Source organism: Tamandua tetradactyla, chromosome 2 (genome assembly GCF_023851605.1).
Source record: "Tamandua tetradactyla isolate mTamTet1 chromosome 2, mTamTet1.pri, whole genome shotgun sequence".
Taxonomy (NCBI): Eukaryota; Metazoa; Chordata; class Mammalia; order Pilosa; family Myrmecophagidae; genus Tamandua; species Tamandua tetradactyla.
The window spans coordinates 59,160,707-59,174,785 of NC_135328.1; the positions used below are offsets into that span (position 1 = coordinate 59,160,707).

A 14,079-nucleotide genomic window follows, 5' to 3' on the forward strand; every position below is an offset into this window, starting at 1 on the left:
ACCTGGGCTTTTTTTTTTAAGGGAAATTATAGGTTTATAAAAAAATCATGCAAAAAATACATTTACTGAGGACCTGGGTTTTTTTTTTTTGGAATGTTGATCGATTTTATTAATAAAAATTTTAAAATGTTATAAATACACTCAAGGATTTAAAAGAAGCATCAAAATAAGAGAAATTGGGCGGGCCGCGGTGGCTCAGCGGGCAAGAGTGCTTGCCTGCCATGCCGGAGGACCTCGGTTCGATTCCCGGCCCCAGCCCATGTAAAAAACAAACAAACAAACAAAATATAATAAAAACAAGAAAATGTTTAAAGATGTTTCCCTTTCTTCCTCCCTTCCTTCCTTCCATCCTTCCTTCCTTCTCTCTGTCTTTCCTTCCCTTCCTCCCTCTCTCTTAAAAAAAAAAAAAAAAAAATAAGAGAAATGGAAGATTAAAAATGAACCAAATGTCAGAATAGGCAAATCTATAGTGATAGAAAGTAGATTAATGCTTACAAGGGCCAGGGGAAAAGGGGAGTGGGAACTGACTGCTAATGGGTATAAGGTTTATTTTTGGAATCATGAAAATGTTCTGGAATTAGATTGTGGTGATGGTTGTACAACTTCGTGAATTTACTAAAGCACACTGAATTTTACAGTTTAAAAGGTAAGAGTTTTATGGTATGTTAATTATAACTCAAAGAGAAAGAAATGAAATAAAAAATTCACTAGATGAGGTAAAAAGAGATTAGACACAAGGAAGGATCAGTAAATGTGAAGAAATAGTAATATAAACTATCCAAACATAGAGAAAAGAGACTGAGAAGTAAAATTTCAGAGACTTGTGAGATGATATCAAGCTTCCAGACATATGTGTAATTTGAGTTCTAGAAGGAGAGGAGAGGTCAGGGCAGAAAAAATATTCAAGAAAATAATTGCCCCCAAATGTCAAGATTTGGTGGACGTTTTAAATCCACAGATCCAAGGAGCTTTAAACATAAAGAAAGCTACAGCAAGGCACATTATAATTAAACTTCTGAAAACCAGTAACAACAGAAAATTCCTAATGCAGCAAAAGGAAATGAAACATAATAACATATAGGAGAACAAGGATCATAGACTTTTCACCACAAAAATTTATGCCAGTAAATAGTAAAGTGACATTTTTAAAAGTACTGAAAGACAAAACAAAACAAAATTTTAAAACAACCAAAAAAATGAAAGTAAACTCCCAACCTAGAATTTTACATTCTGCAAGAATGTTTCAAAAGTGAAAGCAAAATTAATAGTTTTAGTACCAACAAAAGCAGAGAGAGTTACGACTAGTAGACAAGCCCTACAAGAAATGTTAAAGGAAGTTGTTCAGATGCAGTAAAAATGGCAGCTGATGGAAACTTAGATCTTCAGAAAATAATGAAGAGTGTTAGAAATGGTAAATGGGTGGGTAAATATTAAAGATTTTTTCTTATCATTTAATTTCTTAAATAACTGTTTAAAGCAAAAATAATCACAATAAATTGTGGGGTTTATAAAAAATGTAGAAGTAATCTGTAAGACAACAACAGCGCAAAGTGGAAAGGAATAGAAGAAGTCTGTTGTGAGTTTCTTACATTACATGTTAAGTAGTGTTCTAGTTTGCTAGCTGCTGGAATGCAATATACCAGAAATGGAATGGCTTTTAAAAGGGGAATTTAATAAGTTGCTAGTTTACAGTTCTAAGGCTGAGAAAATGTCCCAATTAAAACAAGTCTATAGAAGTGTCCAATCAAAGGCATCCAGGGAAAGATACCTTGGTTCAAGAAGGCCAGTGAAGTTCAGGGTTTCTCTCTCAAGTGAGAAGGCACATGGTGAACACAGTCAGGGCTTCTCTCTCAGCTGGAAGGGCACATGGTGAACACAGCATCACCTGCTAGCTTTCTCTCCTGGCTTCCTATTTCATGAAGCTCCCCAGGAGGCGTTTTCCTTCTTCTTCTCCAAAGGTTGCTGGCTCGTGGACTCTCTGCATCTCATAGCTACATCGTTCTGCTTTCTCTGAATCCAGGATCTGGGTTTTTGACATCCTAAGCAGTGCCTGGGACACAAAAAAGGCAGAGATCCCATAGGAGTTCCAGAGAGAAGACCAGGCCATTGGGCATTAGAAGCATTTAATTGTGGCAAAAGCCACCTATGCACAGCTTGCAAGGCAGATTTCAGGAGGTCTTAGAAGGAAGTCTCCTTTCCAGGAAAGCACCAACACTTCTTTTCTTGATGTAAGAAGAAGACTCTTCCTTTCCGGATGATCCAGGGACAATGTCTTCTTTGAACAGATACTCAGGGACTGCCAGACAGTGTGAGGAAACAACTGTGCCATTTTAGGGCTGGCTGAGGGCTTCTTCTAACTCCACCTTCCACCACTGACATTATGGGAATGAAGTGTGCCAATCTGGGTAAGTCTCCACAGGGTTTTGAGTGCCTGAATGTCTGCACCACAGATGGCCATTGGGGAATAAACAGGCACTCCTTTGCTAAGATATACTGGACAGAAAGAGGCTTGCCTGGCTGCCCATGCCCAATTCTGAGTGAACTACCTTTCCTGAATTTGCATATCAAATGAATTAAGCTCAGGTTACTATTATCTATTAACCCAGGTAGAGTGAATGCTTGCCCCACATACCTACTACCCTCACAAGGAGACCATAAAGAGGAACAAGCCCTGGCCTCTGCATGGAATATAAGTGCATCAGTTCCTTTGACTGCCCAGATCCAGCAGGGCCAATTGTCCAGACAGGGCTGAGCCTGTCCCTCAGGTTTGTCTCTTCATGACTCTACCAAGGATTCCCATCCAAGCCCAATCCAGAACCAAAGGCCACTCAGAAATGACCCCAAATTTTATCACACAAAGATAGGAAGGAAACTCTGAGGTCTCAAGCAATTATTTCACTAAGGGTTCTCAATTCACCATGTGAATTGCTCAATAAGCAGCAGGGGAGGCCTGGACAAAATGTCTGTGGGTAGAGTAAAGTAGACAACCAGTTGAAACTGTAGGCTCAAAGCTCCTTCCACAGTAATCCACTTTCTGGAAGTTCCTGACCAGGCTCATGGAGATTTGCTCCCTGTTGCTGGTCAGCACAGAAAATTCAGCTTCTGCATTATCCACTCAACAAATAATGACCTTATTTAATTGACATCCACCCAGAGTGGGGCCAGGGAAGCTGTCATTTGTATAACGTGACTCAATCTTTCTGCCTATCAGTGTATCTTCCCCAGGATTTTGGAACTGAGTGTTTAGTGTCCATGTCTGCCACAATGTCTGCAGAAGCAGAGAAAACCTATCTGCAGAAAGAGAGAAGAATGACCCAGAAACACAGAGAGATGAAAAAGAAAATCCTCATGGCTCTCCAGGCTCTACTTCTTGTCCTGGCTGCATCTCAGCCCTGAAGGTCCATAAGACACCTTTGGATCCTTATGATAAATTTCCCATGTTTTGACTGAGCTAACTCAATTCCAATCTATTGGGAATGTGCCACTAACTACTACATGCCATGGGTAACTTGGTTTACCTCTTTGGACACCAGTTTCCTTACCCATCAACTGGGGATAATAAGATTCTTTACAGAAACAAAGGGACTAAGTTAAATAATTTAGTGGAAGCAAAATTACTACTAGTATGCTCTCAACAAATGTTATTCCTTTTTTCACCTCCCCTGGGAGTCTGAAGGGCAGTCCCTAAGGATCTGGAGAAATGATTCTGGAATCATTTACATATGGTGATAAGTAGTTGAAACCCATGATGAATTGAAAGGTTTCCCCCCAAAAGAGGAATAAAGCATTCAGTTTCTTCTAAAACTGAAGACTCAACATTTTCCTCTGGACTAGGTTTATGGGTTTGCAGATCTGGACATTCTGTCTAATGAACATTGATTGTTCTTACCTACCTGTTATCCATTCCCCCATTCCCTCTTCCTAAAAGTCCCTACCCATCCCTCTCTCATGGTGGTTACTGACTACCACATGCTCTTAGGAAGTCATTACCTCCAGTCCAGCTTCATGTTGGACCCTGTTTGTTTTAAGCCAACGAGCACATTCCATTCCCCTTGGCACAGTCATGCATCCAAGGAGAGCATGTGACTTAAGGAGTCTGAATTAAGGTGACTCTCCAGAGTCTTACCTGGAAAGTTGGCTCAGAAATGCTCTCTATCTCCCCAGAATGGAATAAGGAAGTATGTAACCCTAATAGCTACTGTTAGCCCTCCTACGGTCATGAGCAGGAATCAGCCTCACAATTTGAGGCTGACCCCATGGAAGGCAAAGGAGAATTGGAAAGAAAGGGCCTCTGATGACTCTGTTGGGCTGCCACATTGAACAATCCCAATGGTGATTTGAGTCAGAAAAGCCTCTTTACAGTTTGTCTGATTTGTTTTTTCTGTAACCTGAAAAAATAAAGAGCCATAACTGATACAACCATGCAGACATCTTCTTGGGTTCAGAATTTCATAAATATAGCTATTTGTTTAAATAGTGCCAAATGTTTAAAAAGAAGCAAATGCTAGTATTAAAGATTAAAGATGTTCTATTCTAGGCCGAGTCCATGGGCTGTGATTACTGGCCCTGCTCACCCAGATCCCGACAAGAGGCAGGAAGTAGAATCTGCTGAGCAAGGCACTTGTGCACTGAGGAGCTGAAATCCATCAATCACCGTCCTCCAAAATGCAATGAAACACACTCTGGACTGTATCTTGACTGACACATAGTCACATGGCTGGACCCAGATAAAACTGAGTTTTGTGGACACTGTCACAGCTCAGAGGAACTATTACCTTTGTATAAATGCTGAATCCAAAGTAGTTCAGGTAGAGGGCCCTCAAAGACAATGGCTGTCTCTATCTGCTACCCAGTGTGTTGCAAAGAAAAGGAGGCATTTGATGACTGCTCACCCCAACTTGGGGTCCTTCACCATAAACAATGGGAGCAAGGTATTTCATCCAGGAGAGTTGTATTATCCAGTGCCAAATTCCAAGGAATTGCTGTAGGAAAGAAGGAAGAATCTGATCCTTTATAAGGCAAATCTATTAGTTTGTATCAATGATTTAAGAAAACATTTAAACAATATGGAAAAGTTTTTATTCCAGTGCATCTAATAACTCTGGTATTTAGTTTGAGACATTTTATTATGCAGCCATAAAAGGAGAACTGTCCCTTTTCTGGAGTGAATTGGGTTATCTGACAGCATAGTGAACATTCTGAAAAATTCCCAGAGTGGAAATGCATGCACAGTGTATGCCTTGCCACCCCTGTCTGGTACCCCATGACTCTGGGAGGAACATGATTTGCTGTAAAGTGCTGCATGATCATGGCTACATGTCTGCACTTGTCTCTGTGTGCTGCTTTGAATCTATTATGTACCCTAGAAAAGCCATGTTTTTAATCCTAACCCAATCTTGTGGGGGCAGCCATTTCTTTTAATCTTGATTCAATATTGTAGGCAGAAACTTTTGATTAGATTATCTCCATGAAGATGTGATATGCTCAATTGGGGATATGATCTTTTGATTAGATAGAAATGTGAGTCCATCCATTCCAGGTGCATTCTGATTAGTTTACTGGAATCCTTTTAAAAAGGAAACATCTTGGAGAGAGACTTCAGAGCAGAGTTGATACAGATGCCAACACTTGGGGAAGAGAGACACAGATGTTTGGAGATGCTTGGAGCCCAGCAGATGCCACCATGAGGTGATAAGCAAGCCAGAACCTGGAGAGAGCCAAAGGGAGCCAATAGATGAAAGCCAGCCACATAGAAGCAAAATGAGGAACCTCCATAGGAACAGAGGCTGAAAGCAATGGAACTCAGGAGCAAGGGACCAGCATGCCAGCCATGTGACTTCCGTTCCTGACCCCTTTCTTTTTTTTTTTTTATTAATTAAAAAAAGAATTAACAAAACAATTAGAAATCATTCCAATCTACATGTACAATCAGTAATTCTTAATAACATCACATAGTTGCATATTCATCATTTCTTAGTACATTTGCATCGATTTAGAAAAAGAAATAAAAAGACAACAGAATAAGAATTAAAACAATAATAGAAAGAAAAAAAACAAAAAAAACAAAAACAAAAAACCTATACCTCACATGCAGCTTCATTCAGTGTTTTAACATAATTGCATTACAATTGGGTAGTATTGTGCTGTCCATTTCTGAGTTTTTATATCCAGTCCCGTTGTACAGTCTGTATCCCTTCATCTCCAATTATCCCTTCTCTTTTTTTTTTTTTTAATTAACGGAAAAAAAGAAATTAACCCAACATTTAGAGATCATACCATTCTACACATGCAATCATTAATTCTTAACATCATCACATAGATGCATGATCATCATTTCTTAGTACATTTGCATTGGTTTAGAAGAACTAGCAACATAACCGAAAAAGATATAGAATGTTAATATAGAGAAAAAAATAAAAGTAATAATAGTAAAATCAAAACAAAACAAAACAAAACAAAACAAAAACCTATAGCTCAGATGCAGCTTCATTCAGTGTTTTAACATGATTACTTTACAATTAGGTATTATTGTGTTGTCCATTTTTGAGTTTTTGTATCTAGTCCTGTTGCACAGTCTGTATCCCTTCAGCTTCAATTACTCATTGTCTTACCCTGTTTCTAACTCCTGCTGAACTCTGTTACCAATGACATATTTCAAGTTTATTCTCGAATGTCCGTTCACATCAGTGGGACCATACAGTATTTGTCCTTTAGTTTTTGGCTGGATTCACTCAGCATAATATTCTCTAGGTCCATCCATGTTATTACATGGTTCATAAGTTTATCTTGTCTTAAAGCTGCATAATATTCCATCGTATGTATATACCACAGTTTGTTTAGCCACTCTTCTGTTGATGGAGATTTTGGCTGTTTCCATCTCTTTGCAATTGTAAATAATGCTGCTATAAACATTGGTGTGCAAATGTCCGTTTGTGTCTTTGCCCTTAAGTCCTTTGAGTAGATACCTAGCAATGGTATTGCTGGGTCGTATGGCAATTCTATATTCAGCTTTTTGAGGAATCGCCAAACTGCATTCCACAGTGGTTGCACCCTTTGACATTCCCACCAACAGTGGATAAGTGTGCCTCTTTCTCCGCATCCTCTCCAGCACTTGTCATTTTCTGTTTTGTTGATAATGGCCATTCTGGTGGGTGTGAGATGATATCTCATTGTGGTTTTGATTTGCATTTCTCTAATGGCCAGGGACATTGAGCATCTCTTCATGTGCCTCTTGGCCATCCGTATTTCCTCTTCTGAGAGGTGTCTGTTCAAGTCTTTTTCCCATTTTGTAATTGGGTTGGCTGTCTTTTTGTTGTTGAGATGAACAATCTCTTTATAAATTCTGGATACTAGACCTTTATCTGATATATCATTTCCAAATATTGTCTCCCATTGTGAAGGCTGTCTTTCTACTTTCTTGATGAAGTTCTTTGATGCACAAAAGTGTTTAATTTTGAGGAGTTCCCATTTATTTATTTCCTTCTTCAGTGCTCTTGCTTTAGGTTTAAGGTCCATAAAACCGCCTCCAGTTGTAAGATCCATAAGATATCTCCCAACATTTTCCTCTAACTGTTTTATGGTCTTAGACCTAATGTTTAGATCTTTGATCCATTTTGAGTTAACTTTTGTATAGGGTGTGAGAGATGGGTCTTCTTTCATTCTTTTGCATATGGATATCCAGTTCTCTAGGCACCATTTATTGAAGAGACTGTTCTGTCCCAGGTGAGTTGGCTTGACTGCCTTATCAAAGATCAAATGTCCATAGATGAGAGGGTCTATATCTGAGCACTCTATTCGATTCCATTGGTCGATATATCTATCTTTATGCCAATACCATGCTGTTTTGACCACTGTGGCTTCATAATATGCCTTAAAGTCAGGCAGCGCGAGACCTCCAGCTTCGTTTTTTTCCCTCAAGATGTTTTTAGCAATTCGGGGCACCCTGCCCTTCCAGATAAATTTGCTTATTGGTTTTTCTATTTCTGAAAAATAAGTTGTAGGGATTTTGATTGGTATTGCATTGAATCTGTAAATCAATTTAGGTAGGATTGACATCTTAACTATATTTAGTCTTCCAATCCATGAACACGGTATGCCCTTCCATCTATTTAGGTCTTCTGTGATTTCTTTTAGCAGTTTTTTGTAGTTTTCTTTATATAGGTTTTTTGTCTCTTTAGTTAAATTTATTCCTAGGTATTTTATTCTTTTAGTTGCAATTGTAAATGGGATTCGTTTCTTGATTTCCCCCTCAGCTTGTTCATTACTAGTGTATAGAAATGCTACAGATTTTTGAATGTTGATCTTGTAACCTGCTACTTTGCTGTACTCATTTATTAGCTCTAGTAGTTTTGTTGTGGATTTTTCCGGGTTTTCGACGTATAGTATCATATCGTCTGCAAACAGTGGTAGTTTTACTTCTTCCTTTCCAATTTTGATGCCTTGTATTTCTTTTTCTTGTCTAATTGCTCTGGCTAGAACCTCCAACACAATGTTGAATAATAGTGGTGATAGTGGACATCCTTGTCTTGTTCCTGATCTTAGGGGGAAAGTTTTCAATTTTTCCCCATTGAGGATGATATTAGCTGTGGGTTTTTCATATATTCCCTCTATCATTTTAAGGAAGTTCCCTTGTATTCCTATCTTTTGAAGTGTTTTCAACAGGAAAGGATGTTGAATCTTGTCGAATGCCTTCTCTGCATCAATTGAGATGATCATGTGATTTTTCTGCTTTGATTTGTTGATATGGTGTATTACATTAATTGATTTTCTTATGTTGAACCATCCTTGCATACCTGGGATGAATCCTACTTGGTCATGATGTATAATTCTTTTAATGTGTTGTTGGATACGATTTGCTAGAATTTTATTGAGGATTTTTGCATCTGTATTCATCAGAGAGATTGGTCTGTAGTTTTCTTTTTTTGTAATATCTTTGCCTGGTTTTGGTATGAGGGTGATGTTGGCTTCATAGAATGAATTAGGTAGTTTTCCCTCCACTTCGATTTTTTTGAAGAGTTTGAAGAGAATTGGTACTAATTCTTTCTGGAACGTTTGGTAGAATTCACATGTGAAGCCATCTGGTCCTGGACTTTTCTTTTTAGGAAGCTTTTGAATGACTAATTCAATTTCTTTACTTGTGATTGGTTTGTTGAGGTCATCTATGTCTTCTTGAGTCAAAGTTGGTTGTTCATGTCTTTCCAGGAACCCGTCCATTTCCTCTAAATTGTTGTATTTATTAGCGTAAAGTTGTTCATAGTATCCTGTTATTACCTCCTTTATTTCTGTGAGGTCAGTAGTTATGTCTCCTCTTCCATTTCTGATCTTATTTATTTGCATCCTCTCTCTTCTTCTTTTTGTCAATCTTGCTAAGGGTCCATCAATCTTATTGATTTTCTCATAGAACCAACTTCTGGCCTTATTGATTTTCTCTATTGTTTTCATGTTTTCAATTTCATTTATTTCTGCTCTAATCTTTGTTATTTCTTTCCTTTTGCTTGCTTTGGGGTTAGCTTGCTGTTCTTTCTCCAGTTCTTCCAAATGGATAGTTAATTCCTGAATTTTTGCCTTTTCTTCTTTTCTGATATAGGCATTTAGAGCAATAAATTTCCCTCTTAGCATTGCCTTTGCTGCGTCCCATAAGTTTTGATATGTTGTGTTTTCATTTTCATTCGCCTCGAGGTATTTGCTAATTTCTCTTGCAATTTCTTCTTTGACCCAGTCATTGTTTAGGAGTGTGTTGTTGAGCCTCCAAGTATTTGTGAATTTTCTGGCACTCTGCCTATTATTGATTTCCAACATCATTCTTTATGGTCCGAGAAAGTGTTGTGTAAGATTTCAATCTTTTTAAATTTGTTGAGACTTGCTTTGTGACCCAGCATATGGTCTATCTTTGAGAATGATCCATGAGCACTTGAGAAAAAGGTGTATCCTGCTGTTGTGGGATGTAATGTCCTATAAATGTCTATTAAGTCTAGTTCATTTATAGTAATATTCAGATTCTCTATTTCTTTGTTGATCCTCTGTCTAGATGTTCTGTCCCTTGATGAGAGTGGTGAGTTGAAGTCTCCAACTATTATGGTAATGAGTCTATTTCCCTTTTCAGTGTTTGCAGTATATTCCTCACGTATTTGGGGGCATTCTGTTTCGGTGCGTAAATATTTATGATTGTTATGTCTTCTTGTTTAATTGTTCCTTTTATTAGTATATAGTGTCCTTCTTTGTCTCTTTTAACTGTTTTACATTTGAAGTCTAATTTGTTGGATATTAGTATAGCCACTCCTGCTCTTTTCTGGTTGTTATTTGCATGAAATATCTTTTCCCAACCTTTCACTTTCAACCTATGTTTATCTTTGGGTCTAAGATGTGTTTCCTGTAGACAGCATATCGAAGGATCCTGTTTTTTAATCCATTCTGCCAATCTATGTCTTTTGATTGGGGAATTCAGTCCATTGACATTTAGTGTTATTACTGTTTGGATAATATTTTCCTCTACCATTTTGCCTTTTGTATTATATATATCATATCTGATTTTCCTTCTTTCTACACTCTTTTCCATATCTCTCTCTTCTGTCTTTTTGGTTCTGACTCTAGTGCTCCCTTTAGTATTTCTTGCAGAGCTGGTCTCTTGGTCACAAATTCTTTCAGTGACTTTTTGTCTGAGAATGTTTTAATTTCTCCCTCATTTTTGAAGGATAATTTTGCTGGATATAGGAGTCTTGGTTGGCAGTTTTTCTCTTTTAGTATTTTAAATATATCATCCCACTGTCTTCTAGCTTCCATGATTTCTGCTGAGAAATCCACACAAAGTCTTATTGGGTTTCCCTTGTATGTAATGGATTGTTTTTCTCTTGCTGCTTTCAAGATCTTCTCTTTCTCTTTGACCTCTGACATTCTAACTAGTAAGTGTCTTGGAGAACGCCTATTTGGGTCTAATCTCTTTGGGGTGCGCTGCACTTCTTGGATCTGTAATTTTAGGTCTTTCATAAGAGTTGGGAAATTTTCAGTGATAATTTCTTCCATTAGTTTTTCTCCTCCTTTTCCCTTCTCTTCTCCTTCTGGGACACCCACAACACGTATATTTGTGCGGTTCATATTGTCCTTGAGTTCCCTGATACCCTGTTCAAATTTTTCCATTCTTTTCCCTATAGTTTCTGTTTCTTTTTGGAATTCAGATGTTCCATCCTCCAAATCACTAATTCTATCTTCTGTCTCTTTAAATCTATCATTGTAGCTATCCATTATTTTTTCTATGTTTGCTACTTTATCCTTCACTTCCATAAGTTCTGCGATTTGTTTTTTCAGTTTTTCTATTTCTTCTTTATGTTCAGCCCATGTCCTCTTCATGTCCTCCCTCAATTTATCGATTTCATTTTTGAAGAGGTTTTCCATTTCTGTTCGTATATTCAGCATTAGTTGTCTCAGCTCTTGTGTCTCATTTGAGCTATTGGTTTGTTCCTTTGACTGAGCCATATTCCCAATCTTTTGAGCGTGGACAGTTATCTTCTGCTGCTGGCGTCTGGGCATTTATTCAGATTTCTCTTGGTGTTGGACCCAGCAAGGTTGTAATATTTTTCTGTGAAATCTCTGGGTTCTGTTTTTCTTATCCTGCCCAGTAGGTGGCGCTCGTGGCACCCGTTTGTCTGCGGGTCCCACCAGTAAAAGGTGCTGTGGGACCTTAAACTTTGGAAAACTCTCGCCGTCCTGGGGGTTCGCTAGCCGAAGCAGCTTGAGCCGGCCCGGGGTCCGAACGCAGGGAGGGTGTCCGAGCACAGGGAGGGTTGCTGGTCGCCGCAGCCAGGGAAAGAGCCCGTCCGAATTTCCTAGTCGGCCCTGGGCAACAAGCGTGGCGGGAGGGCGCCAGCGGCAGCGGCCCACCCGAGAGAGTGCACGTTCCCCGGGAGTCACGGGGTCACCGTTCTCCGCGGCCTGGGGGTTTCCGATCCAATTCTCTCAGTTGGTCCGGGGGCTGCGCGTGGTGTGGGCGCCAGTCACCTTGGTTTCAGGGGACCGCCTCTCCAATTCTCCCAGCCGGCCCGGGAAGGGGGAAGGGAGTAACTCCGGCCGCTTGCCACCCCGCCCGGTAAAGCCCGCGCGCCTCGGCGATCTCACCCGAGCTGCTTCTCTCAGCCAGCCAGTCGTTCCAGGATGGGGTACGCTGTCTTTTTTTATCTCTGTTGTGGCTTTGGGCGCTTTCTGTATCGTTTCTACTCCCCTAGTAGGTGTCCTGGAGAAGAAACTAAGATCCGCGCGTCTTACTAAGCCGCCATCTTCCAGGAAGTCCTCCCTGACCCCTTTCTTGAATTAAGATATCTACTGGTTTGAAAGGATTTATGTACCTTAGAAAAGTCATGTTTTAATCTTAATCAATCTTGTGAGAGCAACGGCTTCTTCTAATCCCTATTCAGTACTATATGTTGGAAACTTGATTAAGTTACTTCCATGGAGATGTGACTCAATCAACTGTTAGCATTAAACTTGATTAGATGGAGACATGTCTCCACCCATTCTAAGTGGGTCTTGATTAGTTTATTGGAATCCCATGAAAGAAGAGCATTTTGGAGAAAGCTTCAGAACACTGCAGCACCACGAAGTGGAGTCCATCAGCCAGTGACTTTTGGAGATGAAGAAGGAAAACACCTTCCAGGGAGCTTCATGAAGCAAGAGGCCTGGAGGAAAGCCAGACAATGTCTCTATGTTTGCCATGTGTCCTCCCAGCAGAGAGAGAAATGCCAAATGTCATCAACCTTCTTGAACCGATGTATCTTTCCCTATTGGCATTTCTATAGATTTGTTTTAATTGGGACATTTTCTCAGCCTTAGAACTATACTAGCAACTTATTAAATTCTCATTTTTAAAAGCCATTTCATTTCTGGTATATTGCATTCCAGCAGCTAGCAAACTAGAATCGTATTTTTACCTGGATGCTTTAATTTGGACATTTTTATAGGCTTAGAACTGTAAACTTCTAATTTATTAAATTCCCTTTATAAAAGTCATTCCATTTCTGGTATATTGCATTCTGGCAGCTTATAAACTAGAATACCCAGTTGAAGAGTACCTACAGGACAGGATGGAAGAGACAAAGGAGCTTATCACTGAGAAACTGGAAGAGACAAAGTATAGATTCACTGAAAAATTACAAGAGCCAAAGGAAAAAGTGGAATAGGATGACTTATATAACAGATTATAGAAAAATCCATTCATTTTAACCCTTTGGAGACCATGAGCAAAGGTACAGTCTCCTAATTATGTTTTTGTTTATCTGCCTAAATGCTTCATTTCTCTGAGGGTTAAAGAACCAAGTTACCATTTAAAGTTAAATATCACTAGAAAAATCAGTGTTTTAAAAGGAAACGATTAACCCAATAGAATTTAACATCAACAGCCACATGAAGCAGTGGTCACTGTCTTATAAGTCAAAGTTTTGAGTACACTGGAGCACTCAACCAAAGTCCTTACCCTAAGGCAAGCCCTCTACCCTTTGGTTTAACTATCATTCTATGTCAATAATTACCAGATCAGCCCTTCTCCTGAGCCTCACACTGGGTTCCCTCAGGCACCTCAGAACTCAATGGGCTCAGGCCTGCACTCATTCTCCTTCCCAAATTTCTTGGCTTCTGTGTTCTTTGGCTTGGTTGACCGCATTGCCATCACACAGGCCATCCTAGCTGACCAAGTTGAACAAGTGCCCCCACACACCTCCCTCTCCCTCCAGTTAGTTACTCATTCTAACCATTTTACCTCCTAAACATTTCTCTGTTCTGCCCCTTTCTCTTTATCATTTTTATCTTTTAGCTTAAGCCCTCTCCTTGTCTCTCCTGAATTAATAATCAGGTAAGCCATACTTATTGCTCTCCTGATTATTTTTACATAGAATTGGCATCTTGCTGCATGCTCAGCATGTTAGGTGAAAGGGGGAAGGGGACACAAAGCTGTGTATATACAGCATGAGCATTCCCACCCATCACTGCATAGTCTTTGAAAAAGTAAATTTTAACAGTGGCATAATAATCCATTGATAGATTATCATAATTTTTTTTACCCATTCCACCACTGTTGAACATTTAGGCTTTTTCCCA

The 14,079-nt window shown here is 39.3% G+C and overlaps 1 pseudogene; it reads left to right on the forward strand.

Moving 5' to 3' along the window:
- The first annotated feature begins 1,356 nt into the window (after positions 1–1,356).
- Positions 1,357–13,166, forward strand: LOC143656277 (protein FAM210A-like; annotated as a pseudogene).
- Positions 13,167–14,079: the final 913 nt, after the last annotated feature.